The sequence below is a fragment of the Aethina tumida genome, chromosome 1, assembly GCF_024364675.1.
Source record: "Aethina tumida isolate Nest 87 chromosome 1, icAetTumi1.1, whole genome shotgun sequence".
NCBI lineage: Eukaryota > Metazoa > Arthropoda > Insecta > Coleoptera > Nitidulidae > Aethina > Aethina tumida.
The window spans coordinates 75,607,790-75,630,625 of NC_065435.1; the positions used below are offsets into that span (position 1 = coordinate 75,607,790).

At 32.1% G+C, this 22,836-nt stretch overlaps 2 long non-coding RNA genes across 2 annotated transcripts; both read right to left on the reverse strand.

Moving 5' to 3' along the window:
- Positions 1 to 18,536: 18,536 nt before the first annotated feature.
- Positions 18,537 to 19,153, reverse strand: LOC109594667 (uncharacterized). Its single transcript, XR_002191251.2, has 4 exons — positions 19,023 to 19,153; positions 18,940 to 18,966; positions 18,832 to 18,858; positions 18,537 to 18,768 (listed from the first exon to the last, which is right to left on the reverse strand). It is a non-coding gene; the product is annotated as an uncharacterized LOC109594667 (long non-coding RNA).
- Positions 19,154 to 21,895: 2,742 nt separating this feature from the next.
- LOC109594663 (uncharacterized) lies at positions 21,896 to 22,376 on the reverse strand. The gene is made up of 3 exons (XR_002191247.2): positions 22,228 to 22,376; positions 22,054 to 22,173; positions 21,896 to 21,995 (listed from the first exon to the last, which is right to left on the reverse strand). It is a non-coding gene; the product is annotated as an uncharacterized LOC109594663 (long non-coding RNA).
- Positions 22,377 to 22,836: the final 460 nt, after the last annotated feature.

The following is a 22,836-nucleotide window of genomic DNA, read 5'->3' on the forward strand; positions in this document are numbered from 1 at the left end:
GTCATAAAATTATTAAAATAATAAAAATAATAATAAACACAAAAGTACTTTTTAACCCAAAAATGTTATTGATACGGATAATGATATTCGACATATAAAAAATGAAATAGAATTAAGAAGAAAACGTTAAAAAGATATTATAATAATGACTTTAAATTAATGAAAGTAACCACGCAACTGTTGATTTAACTCAAGGGTATATTCAGGGGAGGAAGTCATAATCCGAATGACCTGTACTGGGTTTACTTAAACCCAGTACAGGTTGACTTCAACTCATTGGTTTTTCTAATTTGACTGACAAAAGACAGCTTTTTGAAGAGGCCACGAAGTAGTTCAGCAACTAGACGTAAAAATTAAATGTCCCAGAATAGTCCACTAACGTTCTCAATCTGCTGAAGAGTATTTCTTCAGGGCATATAGCATACATTCATCATCTAGGTTCTATAATAAATGACCTGGAGGGCTGTCTGATTCTAGAAGTACTTAATTTTTTCAATTAATCGTTTTTATTCCAAAAGTCGATTATATATACTTATTCTAACGAAGATAAAGATTATAAAGCAACTATCAAACGATTATAAACTACGAATGTAGGTAGGCTTTATAAGATAAAAGGCAATGAAATCATAATATTCCTCAATATATTTCTAATCTTATAGAAAATTGTGATGATGAAATGAATAACACTCTAAGAAAATTGTCAGTTAGGGTAGCAACGACGGAAGGGTTATTTTCTTCTCCTTGGCAGTTCAAAACTTGACTTCAATAGCAACTGGATTGACACTTCTTCACGTTCACAAAACCATACCCATTCATGTGGAGAAAGTCGTAACTCGTTTCGTGAGAAAACAAAAGAGAAAAATTGATTTTGTTATTTGATTAAAATTATTTTGTTCTACGATAATAAAATACTATTTCTTTTAAATTAAATTTATTATTGCAATGGAATTGGAACTCTTTTGATTTGAAAGCTGAACCCTTGACTTACCCCCTTTCAATTTTCTTTTATATAATCATCTTTTCTTATTTAATTTATTTAAAATTATTATTATTATTATTATGTAAAAAACTAAAAAAATCCTATGAAATATAAATTCTAAAAATATTTTTTATAAAGTTATTTCATCAATTTTTATGTTACAATTATATGAAAAAAATCATATTTTGTCCGGTTGAGTACATCTGGTAAATATTCACACATTTTTTATAATTTTTACAATTAAATGTTAAAAATTAAAAAGATATGTTTCTATCAACTGTATAAATTAAACACAAAAGTTAAAAGAACAAAAGAGAAATTAAAGATGTACTTTTTTAGTTCTTATATAAAATACAAAAAAATTAAACTAGAATTAGAATTAAAAATAAAGTATTAAAAAAGTCAGTGAAATAATGACATTAAACAAATTAATGAAAGCAACTGAATAGCTAATGAGTTCACCCCTTTCTGAGGATTGGTGTCGTTCGAGTACATAAAAATAAAGCCGGGGGCCCAGTTTCCGGGGTGTTATTTACGTTTATTTATTTTTTTTTTCAAGCCCGGTTAGAAAACGAAATCGGGTTAATATCGTGAATGGGCGCAAAGTGAATTCGAAAGAATTGCTTTTGGAACGTTACGGAGGGAGCGAACCGTTTAGGTTTTATCGTCCCATCGAGATCTGCGAGCGGCACGCCCCCGAAAATCATTCATCCGGACGCGGTCACTGTCCGCAAACATATTATCAATTTTTCGGTTATGAACCGTCAATCGCCACCTACTTTTATTGATATAAATCGTGTCGTACGTTTATCGACATGAGGGCGATAACCAGATGGATTTCCGATTGTGTGTGAGGGGGAGTTTATTATGTCGAGTGTCGATATTATTTTCCAATAAAACCACCCCTCGGAAATCATATGTTTTTGTTAAAGAATCACAATACAATTTAATCTGACCTAGATATTTCATTTTCTTTTTTTATATGTAGTGATGATGTACATAAAAAACCGCTGTGACGTTTGATCGTAGATTTTGCGCGTTGATATTGGTAAATTGGCTTGACGGAAGGCGTGTTAAAACTTCCCTTCACCATCAGAACAGAAGAACGTAAGTTGTCGCTAAGCCGCGAGCCAAAAGACACAAGTGGAGGCATAATAAATCTCCCGTTGACGTTCGATGGTAACCGTGGGCACCCCGATATCATCAATTTCTCTCCTTTGAACCCGGTCGACAATTAAGCGTAATATATGCACTTCCTCATGCTTCTCGTCTTCTCCACCGCCGTTGCGTTCTAATTCCGTCGTCGGCACGTCAAGACTCATCACTCGGGCGAACGGCTGAAGTCACAATTGCGGCACCGTGCGCCCCCGAGACGCAAAAACGCCACTTTATGATATTAATAGGCTCGAGCAATGGGCACGGTTCTTAAAAAATCGAAAACAATTACCCGATCGCTACGCTCTTCATGTGAGACTAATCACTTCTGACTCTTCTACAGGGTGGGATTCGACTCAATGTATTTACCACATTATTATATTGGTATATTCAGCGACGACTGCTCCACATATCGACGGTGGAATGAAAGAAGTCCCGCGTTTATCAGATTAATAAAATCTCGGGTACAATGACGGGAGGTGAACTTGGGTCAGGTGTCGCAGGCGGCCGCAACACCACGAGGTATTAGAGATCGAACGATAAGGGTTTGATAAACCTTGGCTGTTGGCTCGGGCCCGTCATTAACTGCTCGTTACTATAAATAAAGTAATATGTGAACGAACGTGCGATCACAATCTGCATTATTATTATTATATTGTGTTGTGGAACGTGTGGAGGTGGTGATAATTTATTAAAATCTGTATTTGGAGCGTTTTAATTTCGGGCTCGGGTTGAGTTTTTAATCACCGAACCTCGGGCAGACGAACAGACTTCCTATGAATTGGAAAATGATTTGAATGAGAGAGAGAAGGTCCCGACTCTGGAGAAAAACAACAGAACCCCCGCCAACCTTTTTATTTGTATATTTCTTAATTCCCGTTTTAAACGTTACTCGGGGTGAATATCATTAAAATTTAAAAGTCCGCGACTTTTTCGCCCCGTTCTCCGATTTATTGTGAAAGCCAAATGAATAATGAAGGAAACGCGACGCAGAACTGTTTCGGGGGTTCGTCATATGCCTCAAATCTCATCGATCCGATTCGTTATGTATTGTTGCAACCCGATGCGCTCCGTCTTAACCGCGAGATCGGAGTCTGAAATCCAACGGACACACAGAGAGCGAAGCTCCGGGCATCACGTATCCAACACCGCATCCACCTCCGTACGTTACCCATCACTGTCATCTGTTTTGATGGATAATGGAGCAATGATTTTGAGACTGTTTTAACGTATCATCATCAACTTGCTTTCCTTTTTTAATCTAATAATTTATTTTCCTTTCATTTTCCTTTTGTAACGACAAAAAATTGTATGACTAGCATAGGTTCGTGTCCGCCGAATATAAACATGGGTGTATTGCGATGTGGATGATAAGATTGGGCGAATTTTGCATGTGGTTGGCAATAAGGGTGAATGCGCCAGACTCACCTTTCCACATGACTCCGTATTAACCTCTGAAGGTGGTCCACATACCTCTACGACTTTTCCCTAAATAATAACCGCGTTGCATTTTACTAATGAGTCTTTCTCTCGCTGTTATGGTTGTGAGGTTTTTGGAGATGCCTATCGCGGTGGGAACCGGTCGCGTATTGTCCTATGGACATACTTTTTACGACCGTGAATTATAACAAACATTGTTTCTCAAGAGACATAAATTTATCAGCTGTTAACAATTAGCCTAAACCGTAATTACACGTTAAACGATTTAATCTGATGTTGAATATCGACGCAATTCTTCAACTAGTGTGTACTTTCTCACATTATTGTAACGCACATAAAATTGTTTCAATTAGTTTTGTTTTGCCCGAACACTTTATGTGTCTGACATGTGATGATTTACTAACCGTATATCAATCCAGGACACGATTCCTGTATTAGTTGAGGAACAGAAAAATTACGGACAGTTAGAAAATGTGCACACAATATGTTTCCTTCTGAAGTATTAGTGTCTAATTGGAATGTACCGTTTTTTTTACATCAGGGATTTACAGAACGCGTTCAACACACACCATTAACGGTCCACGATTCATAAACAGTAATTGCTGGTCGTATTTAACCATTTTGCACTTGTTACAATTAAAATGATTGCTGTTAAGCGTGTTATAGTGTGACCTAACTTTTTATTGTTCACTTCATTCAGTTAATTAATAAAAAGAAATCCCAAAAAATAAAATAAAAAAAAAAAAAAACCGGTGAACCACCGAGCGACGAGATAAGATCATGTGCAGAAACGTGCGCACGTCAATCCCGAGCAGAAGACCCACGTAACCTCACATGTCCCACGACGCGATGCCTAATGAGCCACAAAAAAAGAATTTTTGTGCGTGCACATTTTAGAACGACAATCTCATACGTGACGGCGAGATGCTTCGTTAGTGGGCGAACGAGCACGTGTGTCGCCGCTCATTGGGCCAACTACGCGTCTACCCTCTGCAACCCTTTCCCTGACATGTGAAACGCCGTTTTAATTGCTGTACATCGCCGAGCCGCAGGCGAAATGGCAAAAATTAATTGTGACAAGTGACGAAAATCATCCGTTAACGGTGCAGACCGTAAAGGAGGCATTTTAAAATAATGTGCGGGGTTTGTTAATAAGTTTTTATGCGCGTTATCTGCACTATCAAAAAACCGTGTTATTTATGGCCCGTATATGTTAGCGGCTGGGCACGGTTTTAGAAAATAAAAGAGCCTTTTCTATGGGCAGAGCCGAAGAAGGACGATTCTCGATTCTATTTCTTTTGTGCAGTCATTGATTCACCCACACGTCATTGTCGTGGACGGACACGTTACACGGCGCACTGCACCCAGTTAACCCCCGGGCTACCAAAACCATCCCGGATTCGACGCACTCTTCTCCTGGTGGCCGCTTTCCGCGATCAGTGGCGGCGAGGTGTGTCATTCATTTAACAGAGACCACACCGCACACATAAATTTAATTAGCCCGAAATGACTTGCGTTAAGCGCAAGAGATAATCATTGGTAACAATTCGGGCCTGTGAAGAATTCAATTATGTACAACAATAAACATACATGTGTGTGTGTTGTAACTGGAGGCCGTTTAATTAATGCTCACAATCGGTAAAATAATGCGGACAATTACCGGACAGCTGATCATGGACGTGAGATAAATCCACTCGGTTTTAGTGCCGCGTAATGGTTTCAGATCTCATGCCATACGGCCATACGATGTGTTCGGCGTTTTTCGTTGTCCCGTACATTAGTGTTGTGCGATATCGGACCGATTGTTTGTCGTGTACAATAAATGCAACAACCGGAACGTTAAAATTCCAAATGCATTAACATTCTTTACCCGATTGACAATCTAATTACGTCGATATCTAAAACGATTCCGCACTTTGTCATTGCACGCCGAACAATCTTATCTGTTCACTCACTTTCCTTACAGGAAATATATCGGATTTTTTTATGTTCGTCGAAAGGAAAATGATCAAAAGCACATTAGAGACTTAAAAGAATAGGAAATTAATTAGAAACAATACTATAATCAATGAATTTATGCGTCTCAATCATCGTAACGTTCGATTCTCCACAGTTCAATCTAACATAAAAATAAATTAACGTGTAATTAGCGGCAACACAATAATAAAATTGATTAAGCCGTAGAATGGCAAAATTGGCCGCGGATCAGATCTGTTGCACAATAGAAATTCGTGTGATACACAAAAAGTTCATTAGGGACGTTACTTTTTAACCTATCGAGAGCAATGCTTTATCCAACAATCGCACCGTCGACCAAACTTCTTAAGAAAACGGACAGGAATCTATGTTTTAGTCACTATTTAAAATAATGTTGGCAAGATTTAATTGTTAGCCAGGGATATTAGGGAGTAACATGCATGTGTTTATCAAAATATTCATAACAAAACAATAGTCAAGTAAAAATTCGATTTACTTTTTTTTTTTCAAGTAATAGTATAACAAGAAAAAATATTAGTTTTGATCCCACTGTGGATCGTGCGGTTGTTTCTCATGGCTGGCCGAGATCAAATCGAACTATATTAATGAGTAATGATGCACGACTGACTTCAACATACACAATCATTAGTAACAAATAGCAATAATAATAGCTCGAATGATATATGTCGGAGCGGCGATTGTAATCATATCGTGCGCCAACTATGTACCATTGCAGCATCCTCCCTCCTCCACCACCACCACCACCACAACGATCGAACCGATTGGTCGCACCGATTTCTTCGGATCTATATGAGAAAAGATGTAACCGGGGAACTTCCACCGCTGTGGTCCGATTCCAATTATTTTCAGATGCGATTAATAACGTTGTACCGTCATTAATTCGTACCTAATCAACGTCAGACCCGAACAAACGGATTAGTTGACGGGGCGTCATGTAAAAACTGTTTCGTGTTGGGGAAATGGCGGGTTTCCTCGTCTGTTGTCACGTTGAGGTCTCCATCGTGGTGCGGCCAGCGCCCAACAATTTAATAACCAATCTGTTTTACTAAACGCGTCCATTAGATACCACCATCTTGGTACATTAAACGCTAACACATGACCAAGCACTATTGCCACTTGTTACGTCAAGTCTTGTTTGTCTTCCTAACTGGACCACGTCAATCAACTTTTTTTCGTAATCATTTAGTTAAACTGTTTAATATTATTAAGCACAAAAATTAAAAGAGAATAATACTGCAAAAAATATATCACTCTGGAGAACAAGTAGTCAAAAAAGCCGAAATAATTAAGAGTACCTCAAAGTGTCAATGTTGTTGAATCCATATTATTGGACATAATGTATTCTAAAATTGTGTTTGGCATACAAATCAATACTGTTGATGAATAAAATTTAAGTTATATATAATTTAATTTGTTTCTAATTTGTTAAATAATATAAATTTTTTGATATACAAATTTGCAAAATTTACAATAAATTTTAAATACGTTGATTACATCTTAAAATAAATTTTTTCTCATCTCGATCAAAATCTCGACTGATGTTTTACTAAGCAATATGACAAAATACCCTGCACACGTGAAAGTAATATTGACGGCGTCTCAAAATATTAATGGACCTTTAATAAAAATTAAAACGGTTAAATTTTCTTCAATATACTCATCAGACGATCAATATATTGATCAGTATCACCTAAAGTAGATCATACATGGTTAATATTATTGCTTCAATATTGATATTGTCTATATAGTATTTAATTATTGATAAAATAATATATAAGAAAATTAAAAAGTTAATATCTTTATTAAAGGCCTGTCATTATATTAAGGAGTCATTAATATTATTTTCCTGTCAGGTATATTGCCATTTTATACAATATAATGTAATTGATTCTTAAGACGTGGTCGGCACTGACAATTCTTTACTATTATTACGAGTGTTTTGAGATGGACATTAATAAAAGTGCAAGTACAAGTGCAAAAAAATGAGAAGAATTCAGTAGATAGAGAAGAATATAAAATAAATTTCATATATTCTTCTTTATTTGTTGAATTCTCTTTTTATTATTAATGTAAGTTTTAAAATACTTGTAATAATAATAATAATGAGCTGAAAATAATTATAATCGATAACGTCTTGAGTATCATTATTGATATTATTTTGAACAACACGGCAATATATTCTACAATATTGTTAGCGTCCCAAAAATTTGAAACTATTACATTTTTTTATGTATTATTTCCATGAATCACTATTGTTTCAAGATACTACTCAAACGAGCAAAAAATATATTGATCAATCTCACATAAGGTGGACCACACACTGTCAATATTATTGTTTCAAGTTTGATATTGATCAATATATTGCCTATCTGAATATTATTTTGAATCAATCAATCGGCGTCTCAATATTTTAATAAAATTTGAAACTATTACATTTTCGTATGTATTATTTCCATGAACCACTATTGTTTCAAGATATTACTCAAACGAGCAAAAAATATATTGATCACTCTCACCTAAGGTGGACCACACACTGTCAATATTATTGTTTCAAGTTTGATATTGATTTATATATTGCCCATCTGAATATTATTTTGAATCAATAATGGATGATGAAAATAATACATGAGAAAATTAAAACGTTTTAATTTTCAAGAAAGGCCTGTCAACACATTGAGGAGTCGTCAATATTATGGTCATTTTATGCAATATAATATAATTGATTCTCAAGATGTGGTCGGTACTGGCAGCTCTTTATTATTATCACAAGTGTTTTGAAATGGACATTGATAAGTGCTGGTACAAGTATAAAAAGTGAAAAGAATTTAACAGATCGAGAGAAAAAAAGAAATTTATTTTAGGATGTAAAATAAATTTCCTATCATCTCTTTTATCTGAATTCGTCTTCTTTTCATTATTTGTACCTACACATTTATTAATGTCCATTAATAAATATTATAGTTCTAATAATAATAATAAACTGAAAAAAAATATCGATCACGTCTTGAGAATCAATAATGATATTACATTGAATAACATGGCAATACCCCATGAACACATGAAAATAATGTTGACGGGCCTCTAATAAAAACTTTTTAGTTTAGATTTTTTATATGTTATTTCCATCACCCATTATTGTCTCTAGATACTACTCAAACCGGCAATTATTGATCAATATTACCTAAGGTGAACCATACACTATCAATATTATTGCTTCAATATGAATTGATTTTAATTAATATATTACCCGTGTCTGTATATTATTTTAACACAATAAAGGTTGGTGGATATAATACATAAGAAAATTAAAACGTTTTAATTTTTAATGAAGACCTGTCAATATACTGAGGAGTCGTCGTCATTAATATTATTTTCATGTTAGCTATGTTGCCATTTTATGCAATATAATGCAACTGACAGGTATTATTACGTCTGTTTTGAGATGGACGTTAATAAAAGTGCAGGTACAAAAAATGGAAAGTATTCTGCAGATAGAAAAGAAGAAAAGAAATTTAATTAATTAATTTAACTCATTACTGCAGAATATGAAAATTTATTAATCGAAATTTTGAAAATTTGTAATATTAAATATGTGTATATTGTATGGCAATCAGCGTAATTTGTCGTTTCGGCGAAAGTTTAGTAAGTCCCAATAAATCCGACAAATCATTTAATCTCAATTGTGTGAAATTCTACATCACTTTTGAAAGTGACTTTTTCATTTCCGTAAAACACTGTAAACTATCAAATGAGTTTAAATTCTTGTTAAAGAACACCTAGTTATTTAACATATATTACTTACATTTTTGAAGCTGTAAGAAGTTTATATATTGAGCTATTAAAAATTCCACTAAAAACTATTTATTTTACTAAATTATAATTTGTTTAGTAATTTATACGTCTATAAACTATTATAAGTTGCAGTTAATTATCAAATCAGACATAAGGATATTTGAAGTGTAATTGTAAGAATATAAGGAATTGACTCAAAATATGTTTAAATAAATAGTGTTTGTTGGCTTTTAAATATCTATTTTTTGTATATATCTATAATTACGAAATTTTTATAGTTTCATTAACAGAACAAATATAATTTTTGTGAGTTTATGATATTAAATTTTGTGTGTTATTTCAAATTCAAATATAGAATTATGTTTACAAAAATAAATAAATAAATTTTTTAAACTTATCTAACGTTTATTTACTAGCTGTTCATTACCTCATTATAAAACATTTAAAAGATTTCAGCAATATGTTAAACAGGTAGTGACTTGACCGTTTACAGCATTTGACAGAAACTAAAGAGTCAGTCCCTGAAATGACGTCAAATTCGGCCAAACAAGGGAGGACTTATTCTATTACAATGTTTAACAGCTTTACAAGTAATGTTCAACCTATCTACAGGATGAATTACGTTGCATACATCACATATAAACAAATGTACTTTTATTTTACTTTATTGTTGAAACGTTTGAGGGATATTTGAATATTACAATATATTGTGATAATAATATTAACCGCCTAAAGTTCACCTAAGATTGAAAGAGATGATTCTTATTATATAATAAAAGCTAATTAAATATGTATCAGTAAATTTAAATAAGAATAATAACAAATAAAACAAATGTACAAATAACATTGTTAATGGAACAGTTATTGGTTAATTGATTTGTTCTGTGTCCTTTTAGAATTGCGTGCGAATGCCGAGCCGAAAACCAACATGGGCCCGCAGCCCGCAATTAATTATCGCGCACTTTTCGACCGGTCTAATGGTCCGTAGCGTCCGCATTATGATCCCGGAAAAAAAACTAGCTGTAAAAGCGGCCCGGGGCGACTGATCCAAAGAGTTATTAACATATTACCAATAAAGTTCTAATGTGTCCGTGGAGCGCGTTCTGTTCTGGTGCCGCCCGCACAAGAACGCTGCCCCACGGTCAAAAACTATACTTCTCGAGTGCCTCCCCCTTCGGTGTGTGTCTGGTAGAAAAACGGGCCAACGTATCGCGGACTAATTAAAAAACTAGTTTACGAGATCTGACGCATGCGGATGCATTCGAATGTTAATTTCCTATCGTTCGTTGTTTCTGTCAGAAAATGTTCCCGATTTGTAATCGAAGTTGTTCGGTTTAAATTGATTTGTGTGTGGGAAAACGGTGGTGGAGTGGTGATCAAGATTATTGCGTTTGGGTAAATCCCCGAAAAAGCATATAAATCCGTTCGCAAACGTATTGGTAACCACCCACTATGCATTTCGTGAATTGTAATGTCGAGCCAAACTAAACCTTATTAAAACAAAACGCCGAACAGTTCTAGCAAACATAAACAGCCGGCAACGTTTATAATTGTCCATTAATAGCTTTTAGTGTACCATTACTTGATACATGATATTTATCGGTCATATTTTCCCCATAAATACCGGTCAATTAGCCGGATTAAGATGTTTGGAACGGTGGTCAAACTCACAAGACACATGATATATAACGGATCAGTAAACAGAAACTAATTAATACTTTTAATTAGAGTTAAAGGCGAAACAGTGAGTCAACGTGATTGTGCCAAATGAAATTCGCCGAGTCGCTAATTCCCATTTAATGCATATGTATTACATTCCACACAAACGAACGAAGCGGTTTTGATACTCAACCCCATAGTGTGCATATGAAGCAACAAGTTTCTATCCATAAAACTTCAAATACACCGAGTCTCACAGCAAACACTTGCACCGAAACAACCCCATACAATCACCCCATAATTCCGCAGGCATTTTTATAGACATTTGCGGTCGCCACATGCAGTTTACAATTCGGCTGTTGTATCAGCGTATCGAACACATCGAACATTACGATACGGAGTGGATTTGTGTGAGAAACAGTGCCGCACAAGCGGAATGAGATCTAAACGCATCAATTTAATGTGAAATGAACACATACCGGAATTACCATCACAATATCTAATAAAGATAATGATACGTACAATTGTAAAGCTCGGTAGCTCGAACAGAAGGTGCCGGCTTTTGATTGTCGATTTTTAATCGATGCCGCTGCGTTTTGCGGTTACTCTGCACGCGATTTTCTCCGATTCGAATTTCAGAAACTGTACTCAAAATTGTTGAGTTACAAAATAAAATGGGATGAAACGCGATTAAGGCGAAATAAAAATGCAACGTTGTAGAGTGAATTATTTTAATGGAATAAGGAATTGCAGACGAGAGGCATTTTTATGTATCGGACCGAGTGGCTTATAAAGTTAAAATAATTGAATTCCAGTATCTTTAGTTTCATGGAAAACACTCATTAGTGACTCAAGAAACTTAATCAATGTATTTCATTATTTTCTCGCGTAAGAAACAATGCAATTATAAACATTAATTTCGTAAAATTCTCTTCTATCTTGTAAGGGGCTCGAGGGTAGGAACACGACCTGGGAATAATTTGTCGGAGTTTCCCCGACGATAAAACGCACGCAGAATTGTGATAGATTTAAGAATAAGGGACAGAGACAGATTATAAAACAAGCGAGATATTTAAATAAAAGAAAGAGTCGGAAGAAAATCTGATAAAGTTTCGGATATTCCACCAGGGTCGGGATTTAATTAAGCCTTTCTCTCTTCGCACAGGCCTCCAGATACACAACTCCATTCCTCTCCGCTCTTCTTCTTTCTAATGACTTTTTAATTATTCCCAGAATAAATTCATGCTTTGATCTACGCTCCCATATATATCTATATATATATATATAGAAAACACCACCACAATTTACAACACAATCAACCGAATTCAAATCAAATAAAGATACGACTATACCATCATTATAATCAAAAATTTTTACAGAACACACAAGATTTTTAACTAAAAATGTATAATATGATTTTTACATGAATTAATTCGATATTATGATAGATTGCGTTGGGTTAAGTTGGTTTGACATAAGCTAAGATTTTATATCTTTTTCAATATACATTAACAAATATACATATAATATGTTCAGTTGAGTTAATTTAAATTAAAGTAAAACGAAATAGTTCAGGTTAATTAGTTTTAATTTATATTTCCAAACAATTTTCATTAATATTTTTAGTTAATAATACAATTAAATTTTTACCAATTTTTAAAATTTTTAATTTACGTTTCGTTCACGTAGGAAATTTCATTTATATTATTAGACAATTTACATTCATATTTTTAATTGATATTTAATAATTTAAATGAACAAACGTTTAAAATTTAATTCAACTTTTAATTAGTTTTAACCTAACCTACCATGATTTTTTTACAATTTTTAAAATATAATTTAACATTGCAACAACAATTACAATTTTTAAAACAATTTACATTAATATTTTTAGTTAATTAAAACTTTACCTTTAAAATTTTTAATCTAATTTAACCCAATCTAAACTATTTTATTTAATCTAATTGCTTAACCAAAGCTACCACTACTCTATTTAATTTGATATATAATGTTTCATGTAGAGATTTTCATTTATATTTTGAGACAATTCACATTTTTAATTGATATTTAATTTTTTAAATAAACAAACACTTAAAGTTTAATTATACTTTCAATTAGTTTCAATCTAACCTACCATGATTTTTTCCTATTTTAAAAATTTAATTTATATTTCAGGGCAATTTACATTAGTATTTTCAGTTAATATCGTAAACTTTTCTAATTTATAATAAAAATTTTACAATTTTTAACCTAATTTAACCCAAGTCAACGTATTAATTTAATCTAATTTCCCTTTATAAATAACAAATTTGAAAATTTAATTTATATTTATAAACAATTTATATTTATACTGTTAGTTATACATTTATAATAAATTAGATTAGATATTTAATAAAATTTTTATATATTAAAATAAAATATAAATAATTTATAATGAAAAATAAAAAAAAATCAATGATTCAGAAACTTGTATTTTTAGACAATTTGACAATTTAAACATTTTTCTGCTGATATTTTGTAATTTAAATAAATAAATTTTGAAAATTTAATTTTTTAACCTATTTTGAATTTTGAATCAAATTTTTAAATTTAAATTTAAAATATAAAGACTTTTTTAATTTGTTATAAAAATTATAAAATTCTTTTAATCAAATTTTATTAAATTAATTTAATTTAGTTTTCAATCAAACCTATTTTTAATTGATATTTTGTAATTTTAATAAGCAAATATTTAAAATTTTTAACTCATCATAATTTTTATTAAGTTTAAAAATTTAATTTATATTTCTAAATACTTATTTTTAATTCTAGTAAATACGAAAATAAATACATAATAAAAAATAAGTCCAATTTTTAATATGCCAAAATTATTAATATTGTTAGTTAATTTAGATAAAATTATATTTAGTTGATATTTTATAATTAAAACTATTTTAGTTTATAATAAACAAATATTTTTGTATCCAATTTAGAAAAATATATATTAAAAAATATTTAAAAATAACTAAATCACTTTTTTTGAATCATGATATATCCAATATCCAATAAAATTTTGAATATTTGTTAATTATAAACTAAAATAGTTTTAATTACAAAATATTAACTAAGTATAATTTTATCTAAATTAACTAAGAATATTAACAATTTTTGACATTAAAAATTTGATTTATTTTTTATTATGTATTTATGTACACTAGCAATTAAAAATAAATATTTAAATTATTTAGAAATATAAATTAAATTTTTAAACTTATGATGAGAAAATAATTTCAAATATTTGTTTATTAAAATAACAAAATATCAATTAAAAGTAGGTTTGATTGAAAACTAAATTAAATTAATTTAATTAAATTTGATTGATTTGATTTGAATTTTACAATTTTTAAAATAAATTAAAAAAGTCTTAACTGAAATATAAATTTTAAAAATTTGATAAAATCATGTTCAAAATAGGTTAAAAAATGGAATTAAATTTTATATATTTGTTTATTTAAATTACAAAATATCAACAGAAATATTTTTAAATTGTCTAATTACCTAAAACTATAAATGGAATGAATTTTCTGCATCAACGAAAGATTACATATAAAATTAAATAGTCGTGACATTTTTTAAATATAATCATACTTTTCAGTTAATTATATAGACTCGTGATAGGGAAATTAGATTAAATGAATACACTGGCTTGGGTTAAATTAGGTTAAAAATTCTAAACTTTTATTATAAATTAGAAAAGTTTTAATTATGATATTAACTTAAAATATCAATGTAATTGTTCTGAAATATAAATTAAATTTTTAAAATAGGAAAAAATCATGGTAGGTTACGTTGAAAGTAATTAAAAGTTGAATTAAATTTTAAGTGTTTGTTTATTTAAATTATTAAATATCAATTAAAAATAAAAAGTGAATTGTCTAAAAATATAAATAAAATTTCCTACATGAACGAAACATTATATATAAAATTAAAGTCGTGATACGTTTGGTTAATCAGTTGGATTAAATAAATAGTTTAGCTTGGTTTACATTAGATTAAAAATTTTAAAAATTAGAAATATTTTAATTGCAATTTTAACTAAAAATATTAATGTAAATTATTTAGAAATATAAATTATATTTTTAAAATGGGAAAAAATGCATGGTAATTAAAAGTTGTACATTTAAATTATTGAATATTAATTAAAAAGAAAAAATGTAAATTGTCTAAAAATATAAATCAAATTTCCTACATGAACGAAACGTTATATATAAAATTAAATAGTCAGGATTGGTTTGGTTAAAAAATTGGAAAATTGATACATGAACAAAACTTTATATTGGTTTAAAAATTGTAAAAGTTTTTAAAAAATATATTATGAATTAAAGTTTTAATTATAATGATAAATAAAAAATTATAAATTGTCTAATAAATATAAATAAAATTATCAAAATTGGATGAAGTCATGGTAAGTTATATTAAAATATATTAAAAATTGAATTAAACCCTAAATATTTGTTTATTACGAAGTAGAAGAGTTCGACCTTCAATAGCAACTAAAAATAAAAATATAATTTATTTAAAAATATATATGAATTTTTGTCAATTACATGATTTTAAATACATATTTTTTATAAGAAATTAAATTAAGTATGAACTACATTATCAGCTAAACATTAGAATGTAAATTGTTATAAAACTAGAATAAGTATGTAAGAATGTAAATTTCCCAAAATATAATTGAAATAGTCTACATGAATGGGACATTATAAAATAAGTTAAAATCAGTGAATAATGGTTGCACAATTCGTCGAATCCGACGGAAATCTCCACTTTAACATCGGACAATCACAAATTGACTTTAGTGAAGACCGAAAACCAAACGACCGACATCCCATTCACAAACAATAAGTTCCGGTTAAGAAGAGCGCAACGAAACGATCGCATCGCAACGTTCGATCCGATAAAAACTAGTCCAGTGTGTTCGTTTCCCACACACTTGGCTCGCGGTCGATCCGGGTGAAAAAAAAACGACGATTCTCAATGCATCATTGGCACTGAGTTTTTAACGTTCAAACGTAACCGTTCGACTGTGTTTTATTGCCCGGCTAATTAGAATCGAAAATCAGTTAAAACGCAAAAACCGTAATACGGGCCATTCGTTTTAAGATGTCGCTGATAAGTTCACTTTTTTCACTGGCTAGGTGTCGCTGTAAAATTTTTGTTTATAATAGAAAAAACCTTAATTAAAATATTAATACGGACCGCAGACAATGGAGGCAAGTGAATTGAACAAAAAAAAAAATTGTTTCGAACGATCGAACCGAACGGTAATGAAGACGTTCGCGCAGCGACTAATTAAACCGGGGCAAAATTGAAGTTTATTTTAAAACGTAGCCCGTGTATTTATTTAAGAAGTAATATTAAAAATTAGTGGAAACGGCGCGGATCGACTAATTACTCTCATGGAACGGGGGATCCTTTCTATTCGAGGCCGGGCATGAAAGAAACTCCTCGGAGACCGTGGTGGAATAAGTTAAATGACGCAAGTTTTACAAGAAAACTACGTTTTAATTCTGATTTCCATTGGGGCTTAGCCGAATTAAATGCGAAATGAGAAAGGATTTCGGATTTTCAAATTCTTAATACTGCCGGCGTGGCGGCCGCAATCGCAAAGAAAGATGTAAAATATTACGTGTAATTATTTTAGATTATAACTTAAACAAAACTGAGGGGGCGGCTTTTGGAGGGGGGGGGGGGGCTTAACGGCCATCTTTATAACAACCACTTTGTTATGTGCTGTGTTTCTGATGGAGCCGCTCATTCATATTAATTGATTTTGCATTATTAAAAACCGCCACAAATCCAAATGAATTTTCTCTTATTCGCCTCTGTTCAAATGTTTAAGGCGATTTATTTTGAAAAAAATAAAACAATTTTTATAAACTTCCATTTGCTTATTAATAAAAACAACGACGCGAAAATATTGGTAAATCAAGTACAATGGCAGAAAAAAAAATTAAACACGATGTGCGATTTTCCCAGTTGCGAATTAATTAACTCGAAGTTGTGAGTTTTTATTTGCGGCGGTTTCGTTCGGATTTGCGTCTGTAGTTGTTGGCGAATTTTTAATTAGAATTATCATTGGTCCGTCGACGAAGGAGTGGATAATTAGAGCGAAATTTAATGTACTTATGACATCATCTGTTCGTCCGTCTTTAATGGAAAATTAAACTTTTAAGATTCTCCCTCGGAACAAAAAACAAACATCGACGCTCGAGCTCGCCTCGGAAAATAAAAATAATCAGAGAGAATTAAAAAAAAACCGCATCCGTACCTCAGATATGCGTTCCGTAAAACCCCTTTAATCTTAATATGATGAATTAATTAAATATCGATTGCGCAATTTCTAATTACGGGACGCCGAAGCACTGGCGAAAAGTTTAAACATTCAGTCTTGAAAACCGAAAGAAATTCATGTGTAAGCAAGCATTCCTTAATGCCGACGAACTTTTCCGAATGCAAGTGTACTCTAATTTTCTCCCGGGCCCCAATATCAATCTTTTTCTCAACCCTTTTCCGGCCGTTCTCCGTTCTACGCCCCCGCCATTCATTTACCACCCCCTTCAAGCAAGAATCAGACGAATTTTTCCTTTAATTATACATGTTAATATATCAATTGTCAACATGATATTTATTACCATTAGTTTGATTAAAATATTTTTAAACAATACAAAGATCTGTTTTTGTTGAAACAGCGAAAGATTCCCACGACAGGCTCGACGTGTAACTAATGTCCGAATAATGATTGACAATAGACAAAGTCTTCGGGTGTCATGCCCGATGACCAGCAACAGTGGACGTTCAATTTCTCTCTTCACATGATATCCGTCGATTTTTCCACTAACTGTCTGTGCGATCCAGTTTCCAAGAATATTTACTTTTAGATATTAACACCGGAAAATGGTTACAGTCAAATTTTTTTTTTTTTTTTTTCTCTTAAGAATTAGCTATTTTCAATTCCTTTTGTAAGTTGTGCAACATAAAAGACGTATATTTTAGTAGATTCAGTCAAAAAAATTAATTCACATTTACATTTAGGAAAGCTTATAAATGTATTTAAGGGACATCAAGACTATTGGTGCCATCTTTTAGTGGATACATGGACCGTACATCTAGGCAGGTTTCGCAACAGGAAAAAGCTATAGTTAGTGAACAAAAACGTGGAAAATCGAATGGGGAAAAAGGGGTACGAAATAAATACCGGCCAGGATTTTAATCTGTAAGAACGCGGCCGTAAGAAAATGGTTGCCGGGGATTAATTAGTTTAATTCTTCGTCCGGGTTTTCTTCGAGACGTTGGCGGACGACCGTGGGGTGGTTCGCATACATAAAACATCCCTGATTCTAGCAACTCCCCATTGTTTTTATGTAGTGTAGGACTGGTGAAAAATTACCCATTAATACGCCAGTAAATCTTGTTAAAATTAATTGCAAAAATTATAATATATTGAATTGAAAATAATTAATAAATAAAATTGGCAAAAACTATGTTTTAATAATAATCAAATTTAACAAGTTTGTTCAATTATATTACAATTCAACGCATATATTAAAATCACCATGTTGAATGTAAATGTTTTTCTACAGTATTACTATGTTTAGTGCTTTTAAAAATAACTAAAAAAAATAATTAATTATTATGTTTTCGTCTCTTTCTTGAATGATAAAAAGGCATTCTGGGAAATATACGAAAACCACGAATTCCAGCTAAAAAATGAAAACATAATTATTAAAATAAAGCGAAAATATACTAATACAAATTTTACTTACGTATATATTCATCAATTGGTTGTTGATCTAAAATAAAAAATATTTAAATAATATAATACCAATTTTATTATCGTATCAATAAAAATTACTAATTTAATTTTTACTTACGTAAAACTAAATCCGTGGGACTTTGCCCTAAATAATAAATAATTTTATTACACATTTTTTCATTATAATTTATGATCACTTACATATTTCTGACGATATGACAGTTGTAAAAAAGAAAATTGTAAAAAGAAAAATTACAATCTTCATTATATTTGTTATTCTTTATGAGAAACACACACTACTAAATGTTTATTCGATAAATAACAATTTTCAATTACGTTTATTTTATTGTTTTGAGTAAATCAATCAGCAATAAAACTAGAAGTTATTGTTGTACAATAGAATAGATGATGTTGTAAGCACGAACTAATTAAAATCTTTGTTGTTTTTAATTTGACACCAAATACTTTGGAAAATCAATTTTTTGCAAAGGAAAAAACACATAGTAATAATCTCCTTAATTTTCTAATTTCTGATATCCAAGTCCAGTCAAGTTAATTCGAACAGTTTTCGATTAAACACGAATCGGTTTATTTATAGGCGGATCAAACGAATTTTCCAAAAAAAAAATCCCAATTACGATTTAAATTTCCCTCATACTTTGACAACAGCTTGTTCCACACCCGTGATAAATTACACGGCGAAGAATTAAAACTCCGCTCGACGTCGAAAAAAAAACCGGGCGATTTCTCCGAGTGTTTCGGTAGCGAAAAGAAAGCGGGCGGTTTGGCGGAGGGCGGGGGTTGGAGCCCCCGGGGGTGGTGGGACGAGGCAGAAGTTTGCGCAAAAAACGCGCATAAATTAGCCACTATTTTGCATATGCCTCCTCGCGGAGGCGAGTCTTAAAATTGCCTTCTCGCCGGAGCCGGTTACTCCTGCATGCGTAACAAGATTTTTTAATTAATGTCAGTCATCAGAGACATTAGGGCTGTTCGTACGACGAAAGAGTGGAAAAAGTGTATTGTGCCACTGTACCTACACTCGTTGCCAGGCGTTGTTGCCGAGGGTGGGAGATTAATTAAAGAAAGGGGATCTTAAAACACGGCCAGAATGCTGGAAATAAGACGTAGATGTATTGGTATGGAAGAAGGATTTATAATGTGAGGGTAACGGGTGGAATTCATTTTTGATGCCCTGGCCCTCGTCCCTCCCCCTGCCCAACGTTTTTCCAACAGATTATAATCGTCCGGGGGACTCTTTTATTCAAGGAATTAGCCCGGAATTGTTTCTCTATCGGTGACCAAATTATCCTTCCTTTTTGCTACTTTTACTCTGTCTAGGATTTCTCTAGTTCAACAAGTGGTCGACTAGTTCATGAGCGTAACGACTGAACAATATTAACCTTCATCGAAAACTATTTTAAATTCGTTTTATTATAGAAAATATCTCTATAAGACTTGGGAAGTCCGTAGTTTATGCTGCTTTTACAACTTTCAGGTATTTTTATTATTAAAAAGATAAAATATGTTACTATTATAGTTTTATAAACTATTTTAACTGTTGTACTCTTACCATTTCAGTTAATTTATTATAATTTATTTCAGAATTAAAATATATAGTTTTAGAACATTTATAAACAAATGTTTTGGTGTAATCTGATGTCTTCTAAGTTGTTAATTAGCATCAGATCAATATAAATTAAATTTTAAGAATTTGATCAATCACAAGTAAATTAGTAAGATTGGAGGAGATATTTATCTGTGAATAAAGAAGTAATTAATCGACGAACAAGTTCATCCATATTTTCAGAGTTGTCCCAACAAAATCGGGTGCGATGTAAGTAGATAAGGGTGGATTTGGGCGGCTGTCCCCCTACCCAGATAAGAGTGGAATTCTTATTTGGCGCGGGGCCGGTTAAAAGTTCAAAGATCGATGGATTTTGAATGCCGAGGACTAATGCAATTATAAGCCATTGCGTAATTAGAAATGCCACGGGGAGGCCCTTTTATCTCGCGACATGTTATTTCTGGACTAATTTTAATGAAAAAGTTTAACAAGACGCTTAAAATTTTATTAATGGAAACGATGGAATTAATTTAATTTTGGCCGGATATCTGATAGAGTATCCGCCATCGGTTAGAGTACAAAGAACATCTTCGATGATTATTATTATAAGGGTTTTTTAAGTGATTTGCCACTAAACTAATTAAAAAGCCGGCCTTTGTGCTCGCGAACTTCACTCTTCCACTCTTTTCTTTTTATTCTACTTTGATGTGTTTGAAATATTTATGGAAAGCCGGGCCCGAATTTCGTCCTAATTAGAATCAGAAACGCCCACGACAGAACTCTTTCCATCCTCATGTTTCCCACCTTTGTGCTAAACTTTACAAAACTCCAACGCCATCCATCAATTTGCTACGATCTCACACTGTTCCCGATTTGTATTATGCATAATTTTTAATCTAACTTTTAGCAAACTTAGATTTCTACTTTATCCACACTAATGTCAAATTAACTAGTGCTAATATAGAGCGATATCTACTTTCAATTTTTTAAAAAAAGTGTAATACAATTAGTTAAAATATGAGAGTGCCTTTTATGGATGTACATACCAAATATATTAATGACGTTGGATTGATGAGCCGGATCCTAATGAATCCCCCATCTAGATCTACAGTCTTTGCGGACGAGTGGAACAATTGATATAAATACGTGCATTACACGGAGCGGAGACAATATGGTATGTCATCTTAATAAACAATCTCATGAGTGTATCTCTGATGGAGATCGTCCGTAGAACAATGGACGGAGCAGTGTGCGCTCTGTCATACCTCATCAATTACAAATATCTTAATGTGTGGTCGTTTCTCTGGCTGTTGTTGCTCTTTATTAAACACACCGACATACTGTACTAGTATTAATGTCCTCGGTTGGGCATATTATTTCTGGGATTGGATGAAATCTCGGATTTACCACCGAGAAATTTTGTTGGATGTTGGATTTACCTCAAATCAGAAATGTGTGTTTATACGTTGATTCGTAACTTAAAGTAAAGCAACTTTATATTTAAAATCATTTATTATTATTGTTTTAATGCTTTTATAGAGAAATTATACACAAATGTTAGTCCTTCATGTTCACTAAATTCTTTATACTTTCAAAAATCTTCGTTATAACTGAAATAAATAAGATTAATGTGTGAATATGTTTAGGTACAAACATAATAAAACTCACTATTCAACATTTTTTCATCGAGGTAAAAACCTAAAATCCAAAGAACAAATTTAGACGCTACGTTGAACGTATACTTTGCAATAGTGCTCATTGTGGCAACATCCTCTTTTTCAGCTAAACCTAAGAACAGCAAAATTAATTTATAAAAAAAACAATAAAAGTTTAAAAAAGCACCTGTGGAATCCTTATGGCAGCTACATATAGCTACAATGCAAAATACGAGCAGAATAATTTTCATCGTGAATTCCTGACTGACAAGGAATGCGCTGATTTTTATGAAGGTAAAACTATGATTAAAATTACACTGGAACCATAAAATAGTACTAAAACCAATATCCAATTAAAATAATAAATAAAATTCAAATTCAAATGATAAGTAATAAATCTTATAGGAAGAGGTGGGGGTGAAAAATTAATGCGTTTGAAGTGGAAAGGGGTGAAAATCAAGACACGTTCCACCCCTGATGGATGACCTTTATCTCCGACTGTCACGTGTATTTAAAAGTTTCGCGACACCAGTTTTTCGACATCCGACGTCGCAGGAACCGGGGGACGGAACGAAGGAACGGGCGATAGGGGTAAAAAGCTCATTTCAATATTTAAAGGAATTTGAAAATGCAATCTTTTCATTAATGCTCGAAGGGCTTAAAACCCTTAAAGAAATTAGTGCGTGCACGGGTAAAAACGTCACGTCTTGAAACAAAACGAAAGAGATGTGGGGAGGAAATTATAAAAGGGGTTAGGCCGCCCCCCCGCCTTTAAAACACAGGGGCGCGCGAGGAT